Below are 12,813 nucleotides of genomic sequence, written 5' to 3'. Positions count from 1 at the left end.
ACTGTAACAGTGAGTGATGCACCTCATGGCACAGAGCCAGCACTGTGTGTCGCTGATGGCTGCGGGCACGTGGGTTTGTGCTTCTGGCTCACACGCCTATCTGGCAGCTCACTGTGGTTCTGCAGGGCTCTTCCAGATGAGTCCCTGGCAGGCTGGTAGAGGCACAGCTCCTGCTGACAACCTGCTGGATGATTCTCTCCAGGAAAGATAGTTTTGATGCATTGTCCTGGCATCCTGCCACCTGTCCTTGGTTGGGGTCTATTTTATTAACATTGCCAAGACAGCAGGTCTAACAGGATGGGAAGGGAACTCTTCCCTCAATTCACTGACTGGAGCAAATCAGCTTACAAGGAAGCAATTTCAGTTTCAGGCCTTGGCTCGATTCCAAACTAGGATGGGTCTTAGTCTATTAGCCATAATAAAATAAACTCAGAATTGGCCTCTGCGGGGTCCCTCACACCCCTGCTCAGACACCAGGGCTTTGACACCAGCATAGTGGAGCAAGGCATACCTGGCATGCATTCCTGCAGACCGGAGGAATTCATGTGTCCTTGAAAGGGAAAAAAAGGGATCTTCCCCAATGAAGGCATCAGCTACATCAACCAGCAGCAGATGTCCTCAAGTGTAAGCTCAGTAAAAACAGTCCTAATTTCATACACCTATGAGTGGTGAATCAAAGCCAAATTACATAAAGGCACATGTTGGTATGGATCACTGCTGCTCCTAATTTCAAATTTTTTACCTGTGCAGATTTCAGCTGAAGGAATACTAAGAGAAAAAAGTTTTAAATATATTTTCAAGACAGAAAAGTTTCTGGTTAGAAAATTGTTACAAAGTTATGAGAGATGGGGAAAGAGTTGTAGTGGAAATTCTGAGGAAATATGGTTGTAATGTGCCCAGCAGTGACCATAGCTGGGCTCTGACCCCCACAAAACCCTGGTTCTCTTGCTGTCTCCCTGGATTTCACACATTTAAATGATTCCTTGTTCTGGTAAAAGAATCTGGAACTGGACTTCCATCCCCAACACCATCTCTCAGTTACCCCATTCATGCCATCTGGTATTTGATCTATATACATGGCTGCGAGAGTATTCTATGTTTGAGCTCTGTTACATTTTTCATGTGATGGTCCACTGCACCTGGGGCTTGGCCTTATGCTGAGCTAGACAAAAACAAATTAGAAGTTTGTCCTGTAGTAGGCAGTGCTTTGTTATTTCCTAAGCATCTCCTATGCCTGAGGCGAGCAAGATTAGGGGAGGATTACTGTCCATGCGTGCATAGCTTAGAAAGCTGCTTTGATTACAAAGCTCAAAAAAAGGATATTAAATTTTTATTACAAAAATATTTGTTTTACTTCAATCCTCTTCAAACAGCAGACTAAGTTCCAAGCATTCTCTCGCTCTGCGGTCACACTCCAGTTTCCAGAAGGGAGAAGAAGTGAATTTCCAGTGCTGTTTTCCTCCTGGAGATCACAGCCTGGAGCTTTGCCTCACACTGTTTCCCAGGTCTGTCACTGTGAGCAGGGCCTGGACAAGCTGAACTCCATCCTGCCAAGGAGCAAGGGCTGTAAGAAACAGCAGCTCCCTGTCATTATTTACACCTTTAGGGTTTCAGTGAGCTCAGTTCCCTCCCTGCTTCTCCATCGAGTGTCAGGGCAGCCAGGCAGTTCCTTGCTACTATGATTTACCATTTGTCTGTGCATTTGTAATTTTTTTTCTTTTTTTTGCCTACAGCAATTTGATTTCTAAATTGTCTCATGAACAGATGTATGAGTCATGCAGGTTTCCCAACTCCAAAGCTTGGCTTATGCTTTACCTGTGCTAATGACACCTCTTTCAACAACCTGTCTATTTCTCAAACTGGCTGCTTCCCTTACATGGGAGAGCAAGCCATTTCCGGCATATCCTGGTTTGGAGGCTTCCTCTGTCTCAAATCAGGTCTGTGTGTGCCTCATACCCAGCAGCAACTCCTTCAGCAGCTTGTAACACACTTCAATCAGGGTCTAGCTTCGGTGGCTTTTACGGGGTTACAGCTGTGACTGGAACGCTGGCGAGGCGATGGAAGCAGGGCCTGGGGCTGCGATGAAGGACAGTGCAGGACAGTGATATTCGACCTGAGCCCCCCAAACCATTGTGCAATCACTGAGCGGCTTCTCTGCGTGACAGAGGACAGGAGCCTCGCTCTCTGCGGGGTTGGCCGGGAGCAGCACCGCTGCTGGGGTCCGGAGGTGCCGAACGCACAGCGGGCCGGGCCGGGCCGAGCCAGGTGTGGCGCGGGGCCCGGGGGGTCCCCGTCCCGTCCCGCGGTGCCCGCTCGTCCCCATGGCAACGCGCCTCCTCGCGTCACGCACGGGCGGGAGGCTGAGCTCCTATTGGGTCATTCTTACGTCCATCAACGTCTTCGGGGACCAAGGGGCTCGTGAGGCCTTCCGCGTGCACGGGCGGCCCCGCCCCCGCCCATGGCGAGTGTTGATTGGTCCCTTAGGGGGCGGGGCTTTGTCTCTCCCGCCTCAGGATTGGACGAGGGCACGGTCAATACGGGGCGGGGCGGGAGGACGGGCTGGCGGGCGCGTTCGAACGCCGGGAGGGGCTCGGGTCCTCCGGTCACCCCCATTTCTGCGGGCTCCGGGCGCCGCGAGGCCCGAGAGAACCCCCCGCGCTGGCGGCAGGCGCGCTGTGCCCCTCGTGCAGCCCAGGCTCCCGCTCTGCCTCCCGCTGCCCCCGGCATCCCTCCTGTCCCGGGAGGGTGGGGGGAGGCAGAGCTCCTCTCCCGTGCCGCCCACTCCCAATCCAGGACAGGCCGCGCTCCCGCCGGCTCCTCCGTTGCCGTTCCGGGAGAAGTGATGGCACAGGCTCCGCGTTGCAGGGTCCTGAAAAAACCGGGCACCTGCCAAACTGAGGACCAGGTTAGTGCTCGGGAGGATCCCATATGTCCAAGCAGTTCCCTGAACTCTTTGTAGGGAAGAGTGGCGGGCTGAGAGGCAAAGCTCAGCAAGCCACTGTGGGGATCGTCACAGTGCTCATTGGGTTTAACACCTGGGTGCAAAACTTTCTCTAGGCAGCAAAAACTTTGGGGTACATCATCCGGTCTGATTCCTTGCTGAAAAGGGGGATGAAATGCATCTATATATTTTCTGACAAACTATTCCAAACCTGTTATTAAAAGCCTTCAGGGATGGAGATTTAAAGTGAAACATCGAGCTGATAGAAGCTGAAGTGCTCAATGTGTCAAGTTTCTGTTTATGTTGGTCCTGTTTGACCTCCTTAATTCAAAACCTGAGTTTATTTCTACATCACTGATGAGAGACAGAAATAGGGAGTTGCTTTTACTGAATCAAGTTCTAGGGGAAAAAAGACAGGAACAGCTCTCTTATGGTGCCACAGCATTTATTGCACAGAATTTAGTGTAGGTCAACAAGAAATTAGTTGCTACCACAAAATTCAGGTTTTCTTAGTTGTCATACTTCAGGTAACCTAGAAATCATCTGTTTGTTTAAAAATCCCCAAACATGTGCTTGAATGTGTATTTACTCTTTTGACTGCAACAACGAAGAAGCAACTCTGAACACTCTGGTAGGTGATAGTGAGAAATCATTCCCTGATAACTATGAAATTCTGATTCTGACCAGTTTTGGTCTGGGTTATCAGTTGGACCATGTGGCACAGCTCTGGTCTTTGGGTGTGACCTCTCTGTGCCTGACCGTATGTTTAATAATGAATGCAGGGGAGATGTGAGCACCATTGACTTTGTGATGTTCTGACTGAGACAATGGCATCTTCTGGAGCATAAATTGTATTGTTTGAGTTGAATTTATGTATGCTTATAAAAATTATGTAAAATAAAAAAATTATCTTTGATTTGAAATTCTAGATGTGACTGAGGAGACTCACTTCAATATCTCATAACTGGAAGTCAGAGGGACAAGGCTGCTTCTGAACAGGTAGGAGACAAGCAGCCCCTTAAACTTTTCTTAACTGTAATTAATTTCACTCCAGCTTTTGATTTTAGAACTTCAGTTTTTTTCTGTCTCCTCTTTCTAGTCAGTTTTCCTGTCTTTGATTTACAATTTTACCTTATGTTTTATTGGAATTGTTTTATCTGTTTATACTGATGGCTTTACACTTTCAGAAGTAGCTGAGAAGACCTTGCTATTATCCCTTAGAATTTCAGATAGTGAATTAAAGCTCTTTTACTGCTGCCACTGCTCAGTTAACAGTAATGATTAAATCCCATAAATATTCTCTTATCCTTGATGGGAAAAGACTTGAAGGTAGGTTGACAGAAAGCATTTCCTTTCCTGTTGATATTTGTAACTAAAATCAGGCTGTAAAGTGCTGAATGCATCCAGAAAGCCCATGCTGGTCTTCCATTCAAGCAGAGCAAATGCAATCACCAGTGCTGTCACCCTTTGAAGGGTTGGAGCACTTGAAAAGAATTGGATGACTTGTAGATGGATTCTGACCAGGCCTCAGTGTTAGCTAAGGGCAGGTGGCACTTCTTCCCATTTCTGAAAATCAAACCCGTTTTGTGCAATTCATCCCCCTCTCATTTCTCAGTCAGTGCTGATTTGGAGTAAGTGTGATCCCTGGTGTGGAAAACAAAGAGCCAGATCAGATCTTGGTGATAGAATCCCACTTTGGAAAGCCAGAATATTTGTTGTGTTTATGAGAGGTATTTCTTGGGGGAAATGTGTGGGGAAAATAGCTCTTGTAGAAGTGATGAGAAGTTTGGCTTAATTTTTGGGTCACTTCACTTGTACTATTTGGGTGTAGCAGAGCTGGGGAGAATGGAAGAAACTCTGCCTTTATATAGGCATAAAACCCAGTGGCTGTCTCTTGGCCAGTGTTCCTGATTTTCCAGTAAGCTGTGTGCTGCACGGAGGTGTAGAACCCTAATGGCTTGTTGTATGCCATTAAAAGGTATTGTACACTCATAAAAGAATGACATTTTGATCAATGCTGCTAAAAGAATTACTGTCTTGACACAGAAAAGCTTTCCTGCTGCAAGTTTAAAAATATGCCTTTAAAAGCTTTTTATTGAATACCTTTGCATCCCTCAGAAATGTGCTATTTTGGCACAGGGCTGCTCTGAAGTAACTCCATGTTGTAACCTGAATGCAAGACCTCGTGTTTACCATCAGCAGGGAGTGAGGCAAGGCAGGTGTATTCACTTACCTACTGTCATGGGGACAAAGAAAAAGCACCTTGAGCTGCCTGTATGCAGGCTAAAAATACAACCCCCTCATTTCTACAGTCCCAAAACACTTGAAAGCTTTTTGGTTTTGTTTTGCCATTGATTCCTCTCTGTTCCTCCAGCTTTCTTTTGAGTGTCCCTTTGAAGCTGTACATTGATGGTGGAGGCAGGCAGGTGGCAGGTAGGGAAACCACAAGTGTCTCCATTGCAGCTGTGTCCTGGCTTGTGGACAGGTGGGCTCTGCTGGGAGAAACTTGGCTTGGAGCTGTCTAAGCTGGTTCTGTAGTGTAATACTTCTTGTGGCAGAAATCTCCCCTTAGTGTGGTTAAAAGAGCTTGTGTTAGAGTTCTTGATTAATCACAGCTGCTGAAGAGGTGTTGTACCTGGCTTGGTCGAGGCCAGAATCACAGCTGGGCTGTTCCACACGGCTGTGGCTGACAGGTGCTGTCAGGTGGGAACCCAAGAACCCCGGGCTGGGAATCGGGAGGTAGGGCTGTAATTCCTCAGCTCTGTCGTGCTCCTTACGTGTCCTCGTGCACTTCTTATGTTCCTTGAGCTTTTGTGTTTCAGGCTTTGAGTCGTTCAGCTGCATGTGATGATCTAAATACAACTTTATATAAAGGGGGAGGGATTACCTGAAGGAGCGTGACGTGTGAGTTTTGATGTAAAGAAATCCAGAATAAATTGTTCTGCAGGCTTTTTCTTCCTCTCCTTTCTATATATTCATGGCCAGAACAAAGCAGCAGATGTTCTGGGCACATTTGCTATGTGTCATGTCTGGTTGTGGGACTCTCAGTGGCTGGGGGAATCTCAGAGTGCTTGCTAAGAGGTTTTGTAACAGGTGAGTGAGATCACAGCATTACCTGGCATTTCTACACCTCAGAAAAAAGCTGTGACACGTAGTGGGATTTCATTGCTGAAGAAAGCAAAATGTTTAGTTGCACCAGGTGTGAGTAGCTCCCTTTAAGTTTAGCTTTTCAAGATATGAGAGTTCCTTCAGGAAAAGGAAATATTAATGCTCTGCATGATCTGCAAAGACAGGGTATGAAAGGAAGAAGCAGGAGAGCTCGAATGTTAGTTATTGGCACATGAGGATGTTCCTCAGAGACCTGTCAGTAGAGTTGCCATCCATCATATTTCCTTCCTAATTGTCTCTCAAATACCTCAGTTTTGTCCAATTTGACCTTCAAGGAACGCATGAGATGCCCAAATGCTTCCTTACCTCTGTTTCAATCAAACTTTTGGCAGCTTCCGAGGGGAGGTGTTGGTTTTGCTTTTCTAATGTGTGAGTTTCTGTCACCAGCTGCTGTCGACTGTTTTCCAAAGCCTCGCTTGTGTAGTTTTAGCTTTGGAGGAAATTTGAAAGCAAAATTATCTCCATGGTCCTATTTACCCACAGTATCTCCCTGAAGCTCCTTACAAATGTTTTTCTACAGTGACCTTTCAGATTACCTGCTTTCAAGAGAGGCTGCCAGCCTGGAAGTGAGGCTTAGGCATGTTTTCTTACATTTAGCTATATTAAAAACAGTGATCTTTTCTCCACTCTTCTTTACCTGGCAAACTAAATGGCTCTCTACCACTGATCCTTGTTTTCATGACTCTAATCTGTAAATTTGTTCAGTAATCATCTTGTGCTTTTTTCCAGAGTACAGACAAAACTGCTGCATAACATAAGGTCATCTCTTGAGGGTGGGATAAAAGAAACCGTTCTCTTTTGTGTTGATATTTAATTGATATAAGCTGGAAACATTTATTTAGTGTTTGGCCTCATCTGCAATTACATTCTGGGGCCTATCAGTCTCTACCCCACTTGATGTGTCATGTTGATTTTGAGTTTCTTAATCAAATGTCATTTTGCATCAAGTCAACTGCCTTACAAAAACCTGCTATATCTGTGCTATTAATTAGCAATAAACTTTTAATTAAAATCATGCTAGTGCAAGAATATATTTTCTGTAAACTTATGTCGTTAATGTTATATTATCCTCTCCATTTTGTTCTAGCCAGGGTCTTTTATTGGCTGTTCTGTTGCTTTGAGATCAGTGTCACACAGACAAGATTATAGCTACTCAAGTCACCAGATTTAAAAAAAACACAACCTCTTATTGTTTCCCTCTGCCCTCTCAAATAGCCTGTGTTTTCCAAAGGATGCTAAAAAGGAGCATTAATGGTCCAAACAGCTCCTCAGACAAGCTCTTTCTTCTAATCACCATGGAAATCAAAACCTAAATCTTAACCCTTTCCCATCTGACCTAGTTCAAGCCACTCAAGTTATAAATGTCCTAGCAGTCATGGTTTCCTGTGGGACTTCAGCTTGCAGGAATCCTTTCTCAGGACGGTGGTTCCTAGAGGTCCCCTGCTCAACTGCCTGCGATGGCACTAAACAGGTGATTGTGACCTCGAAGGCCTTTGGCACTGGTTTGGGCAGCCAGGATTAGATCAAGGTGGGATAGAAGCTGAGGGTCTAAATCTCTTTGGGTTATTATTTCAGGTGAACTACATGGGTTTGGCTTATAATTGATTAAAATTTGGTGTTAATCTTTGCAGCCATGAAATAGGGAAATTCAACAAACTTTTACAACTAACCCCAAATCTGTAGAAGTTGGTCCTGTGAGTGCAGTATTGCCGCCGAGCCATTCAGCATAGAGGCCAGTTGTGTGATGTGATCATAGAGTTCTTGGATGTCAGATGGATTGAATTGCTGTAAGAACTGGTGGGAGCAGATCTTTGGGCAGCAGAAACAGGGAATCTGCCTTTTTTTTTTTTATAATGACTTTTTCAAAATGAAACCTCTGTGTCTCATGTTTGTGGCTGACTTCCTGTGGGCATGTGGATAAACCAGGTCAGTTTGCTCACTTGATGTGCGTAGAAAAGTGTGAAGAGAATGAAATGAGAGCAATAACTGCAGGCTGTGTATTATAGTGAGAGGAAAAAAGGGGGGCATAGAGGAAAGTGGTGCCTGTTTGTGGAAATATTTATGAAAAAATTGATAATTATAAAATAAGATGGGAATAAACAGATCAATAAAATCAGTAAGATCAGACTAGGAAGGTGTGTGTTTTGTTACTTTTTGGAGTCATGAGAAACACCTTTGTACTTGTGAAAAGGGCATGTCCTGAATTCTGAAATTATATTGTACTGAAGTTTTTGGACAGTAAATCAACTAGTAGCTCAAAGTGAGGTTTGCTTTTAAGTCTGGAACTTGGGTTGCAGTACATTTCCTCATTCTGGGCCTTGCCCGAGGAGCAGCGTGCATGTGGCTGAGGGAGTTACTCACGTGCTGAAAAGAGCTCTGGCTCATTCTGCTCTTGTATTTTTAGCAGGGCAGGTTGTAGGATGTTTTCTTTGTAGCTCTAGTGTTTGGGCTACAGGGATTTCAAATCTTTCAGAGGAAAAAAAGGATAGGTTCAAATTCAGCTCAGAGTCTGATATTTGTTTTATTAGTGGAAATCTTTGTCTCCTGTGTTTTCCCCGTTCTAGATAACCTTTTCTTGTCATCTAAGAAATTAATTTCTTTGTTGGACTCATTGCAAGTAAACTTGATAGCAGGAGTGCTGTTATTGAGGCAGCTTACACAGTGATTTGCTAAGTACAGCCTCTTCATATAATGTGAAGCACAAGTCGATTTATTGACCACCACTGGGATTTCAGGAACTGTTGAACTACCTGGTTTTTATCCTTCTCTCATAAAATTTGCTATTGAATGTCTTTTTTCTGGTACCTGCTTGGAGAGGATTCTCTTTGATATGCAGTAGTACAAGAGCATCAGTCCTACTTGTTTCTGTGCTGTAGAGTTTGGCTTTTTAATGAAGTGTCTATAGGGTCATTTAGGGTATCTTACATGACATCAGACTCTTGAAGGTTTTCCTAAAATACTTTCCTGTGCCAGGAGGACACTAATGCTTCTCAGCTGTGACAACCAGGTCCGTGGCTGTGCTGCCATTGGCATAGAGCATATCCCACTGACAGCAAAGCACTGCAGAAAGGCCAGCTCTGCTCTCAGCACCAGATTGCTCTTCTTGCAGTACATCTCCTCTGTCAAATATAATCCACTGCTTCTCTGGAATGCTAAGGAGTTATTAAGTATATAATTTGATTAGTTGGTGCTATTTGCTGTATAGTCATAATGCTTTTTTCCTACTTTCTGCAAGCACTTCTCTAAGTAAGGTGTATGTTAGGAAAGAAAACTGTTGTGTCTGGTAATCTGTAAAAACAGTTTTAAAAATAGAATCCAAGTGAACTGCACAAGTGGATTATTGATTCTCGGGGATGTGGAGAGAATGCTTTCTGTGAAGTCCCTTCATTGCTTCAGAGTCTGCACCAACGTCAGGAGGCTTGGGTGGGGTGATGTTTGTTTAAATAACAGACACTAATGGATAAATCATTGCTCGTTCATCTCCTGGATTTCTGACAACTCTTCCCAGCCACTGTTGCAGACAGGATGTCAGAGCTGGGGTACTCGGGGTGGAACTGGATACTTAGAGGTTATGGTATGCGGTGGTGAAGGCCTCAGCACATTTCTGTTCCGTGAGCAATGGTGCTGTGCCATGTTGTGTGACCAGCCTGCCTGGGACTGGGGCTGGTGCTAAACTGTCCACAGTGCTGCTACAGGCATCAAAAGGGAAGAGGGAAGTGAAGGCAGAAGAGAACAGTTATTAGAGTGCGTTACATTATTGCAACCAGCTAAAGGGGACAGTGTTGTATTTGAACCCTAATGCTGTGCCCAGAGCTGCAACATCTACCAGCCCAGTATTCAGAGGATCTAATCCCATCCAGTTATGTACTGTGGTTAAAACCGCTTATTTTTGTTACTATTTATGCAGACATTAAATGACAGGAACAAAAATAGTATTTTCCAGACTCCCTCTTTGTTTGCTTTAATCTTGTATTTATTTTGGAGCAGCGCCTTAGTAGTCCTAATTAACCTGAATGCTGGATTGTGAGAGATCCTTTTGATTTGACTGGTCCCAGAATTATTTTATTTTGCTGTTAACTGCAGATTAACAAGCCTCAAAGGGGTGCACAAACTTGCTATTGGAAAATAGCTTGTGCCAGGTGCATGGTTATCAAGCCCATGGCCAGCTTGGTTTTATTTCCAAGAGAGCTTCTCCATTTGTGGTGTAGAGGAAGCCCCGATGCCCAGAGGTGAAAGCTGGGCCATCGCTCTGCCCCCACAGCTCAACCCCATCTTCAGCGCGGAGCGTCCGGCTGTGTGCCCGGCTGTTCCCTCGGAGCCCAGCCCAGTGTGCTTCCCTCGGGCTTTGTCAGGGCTGTCCTCTTGGAGACTGACATGAGGAATAGTCTCCGACACTATTGGCAAGTGGCTTTCACGCTCTGTGGCAGATCTAATGAGCTACAGCTGCCTGGTGAAATCCTGCTTCTGATCCACTGAAAGGGCTCCCAAAGGCTCTGCTTGGATTCGCAGACTTTATTTTTTTTTTTTCTCTTTTGGAAGCGGATGGAGGAAGCACTCTTGGAAACTTCTTCATAATTCACACTCACAAGTGTTGAGTTTAGAATATGGCACAGGAAAAACTGTGAAGCTGACACATATACAGGCATGCCCGGAAATGGGAACAGTGGCACGTGCCCACCTGCTGAGAAAGGCAGGAGTATCAATCACCTCCAGGCTGTCAACAAAGGTCCCCCATGAACAGGTATTTAATGCTTCCTGTTCATCAGGTACTACAGGTGCCTGTGCTGGTGGTTGGTACTTATATGAACAGGAGAGGTAGTGCTATCTGATGGGAATGCAGCACTCGCAGCTGCATCTTCCAAAGCTTGGGATCTGCAATTGGTAACTGTGTTACTGTGTTTTTCTTCTATTTTTTACTCTTTTTTCCACCTCCAGTTTCCATTTAATTCTTATTTACACAACACTCTTTATTCCCTTTGCCTTGTCCCCTGCCTTAGGGATATCAGCTAGCCTGAACTGGCCTTTTACATTGGAACTGAAGCTGTGAGAGAGCAGGATCAAACACAACAATATTCCTCTCCAGCCAGTGAGTGATAAGGTTATGGACTGACATATTTAAAGAAAATCAAGGGGCACATTACTAAGACTTCTAGGTACTTGGAGAGAAACTTTGGATGTGAAATGCTAATAAAGAGAACTCATTAGAAATATGTCTCACTTCTACTGCAGAAAATGCTTTTTCTTACTCCCTTGATCTTCCTGTTTGTAGTGTTTTTGACATGTTCATTATTACACAAATAATATGACACAGCCCCTCTGTTTGGGTGATGTAACGAAACCTTAGGGGCTGGCTCAGGGTTTGGGACTTTACTAGTGAGAAGAAAAGCTGCAGGGTCACCACGTTTGCAGTTTGGAAGGAGAATTCTCACCCAGCTGAGGGCTCCTGGAAGGTGCCAGGTGCATAACAAGTCTGCAGTCATTTTTATACCACTTCTAAGACTGAAACAGAAAAGTTAGGTTCCTGACTGGGCAGCAGAAGTGTGCAAGGACTGCTGCCGTAACAGTTTATTTGGGAACTGTTTATTAGCAGGTGCAGGCTAAGCACGCGTGGGTGTGAGCCTTACAGGTGCGTGTTTTTCAGCCCCAGCCCGTGTGGCTGTGAGTGGCCTCCGCTGCACATTTGTGTTAGGACTGTTTGTGCCATGCTGTTACTGTTTTCTGGGTAAAATTTGTAATGTATGTAAGTCTCAGGTATGTGGTCTTGCCTTTCACATCTCCTAACTGAGAAAATAGATTTGTTTCTTCTCCTCCCTCCCCTTCCTTTTCTATCATCTTTTGCCTGCTCAGTAGTTGTCCAAGGAGGAACCTGAGCCCAAAATGGTGAGCGAGGGTCTGCCTTGCATCTCTGGTTCAGACATCACCAAGCAGCTTCTCCACTCTGTCTTTAATTAAACTTGGGTTTTCTGTTGTTGTAGCTGGAAGCACTGTGCTGACACAACTCACTCTTGTATAGAACAGATTAAAATGTCAATGTTTTAATGTTCTCATCTGTGGGAAAAAGAAAATAGTTGGGTGTTTTATAACTTAAAAATAGACTGTGCTGTGGAAAAGGTTTCTTGTGCAAGATGGAAAATGACAATTAAAGGTACAGAGTCCCATTTAGTATTAAGAGTCTGTAAAGGGCTGAAAAGAGTGAAAGGATGAAATTTCTTCAGGAAATAGGCTATTTTGGGGCATGGCGGTTTAAAGCAACTATAAACAATTACAAATTTACCATGTTTTTATTTATTCTACTGAACTCTAGTTATTCAGCTCCTACTGAACACTGATGCTGGAAGAGGAGCACTGGGTGTCTTTTCCCATTACTTTCTTGCTCTCTCACACTTATTTATTTATTTGAACCCATATCCTACTGCCTGGCTGCTGAGGGATCAATTTGTTGGCAGGGGTTATTCAAACATCAGCAGAATGCATGTTCTTACTGTTCTGGTTGGACCTGGCTGCTGGAGCCAACACAAACAGCTCTGGTGTGGGAACTGATGCTTTGTGTTTGAGTCAGGCTGTTCTTGGTGGTCTGTCCTTACTGCAGTAAAAATGTCAGGGGTTTCTTTTCCCATAGTGTTCATTTGTGTTCCCGTTGTTCCATGTTTGTACAATCACTGTGCCTGTGGACAGTTCAAATAAATACTTTGAATAAATTCTGT

The 12,813-nt window shown here is 44.6% G+C and overlaps 2 long non-coding RNA genes across 10 annotated transcripts in view; one reads left to right on the top strand and one right to left on the bottom strand.

Moving 5' to 3' along the window:
• Positions 1-1,313: 1,313 nt before the first annotated feature.
• Positions 1,314-2,276, bottom strand: LOC113968505. The gene is made up of 2 exons (XR_003534537.1): positions 1,877-2,276; positions 1,314-1,547 (listed from the first exon to the last, which is right to left on the bottom strand). It is a non-coding gene; the product is annotated as an uncharacterized LOC113968505 (long non-coding RNA).
• A 315-nt stretch (positions 2,277-2,591) lies between these two features.
• Positions 2,592-12,813, top strand: part of LOC113968447 — a 34,240-nt gene continuing 24,018 nt past the window's right edge. For 5 of the 9 annotated variants that reach the window (XR_003534507.1, XR_003534510.1, XR_003534512.1 and 2 more), the window contains exons 1-3: positions 2,592-2,905; positions 3,871-3,940; positions 4,773-4,919. This is a non-coding gene — a long non-coding RNA (uncharacterized LOC113968447). The remainder of the gene's footprint in view (positions 2,906-3,870; positions 3,941-4,772; positions 4,920-12,813) is intronic. The other 4 variants (XR_003534513.1, XR_003534511.1, XR_003534508.1 and 1 more) reach the window with 2 other exon arrangements.

Source organism: Neopelma chrysocephalum, unplaced genomic scaffold, assembly GCF_003984885.1.
Source record: "Neopelma chrysocephalum unplaced genomic scaffold, ASM398488v2 Primary Assembly neopelma1_68, whole genome shotgun sequence".
NCBI classification, from domain to species: domain Eukaryota; kingdom Metazoa; phylum Chordata; class Aves; order Passeriformes; family Pipridae; genus Neopelma; species Neopelma chrysocephalum.
This window is presented reverse-complemented; position numbering and strand designations above follow the sequence as displayed.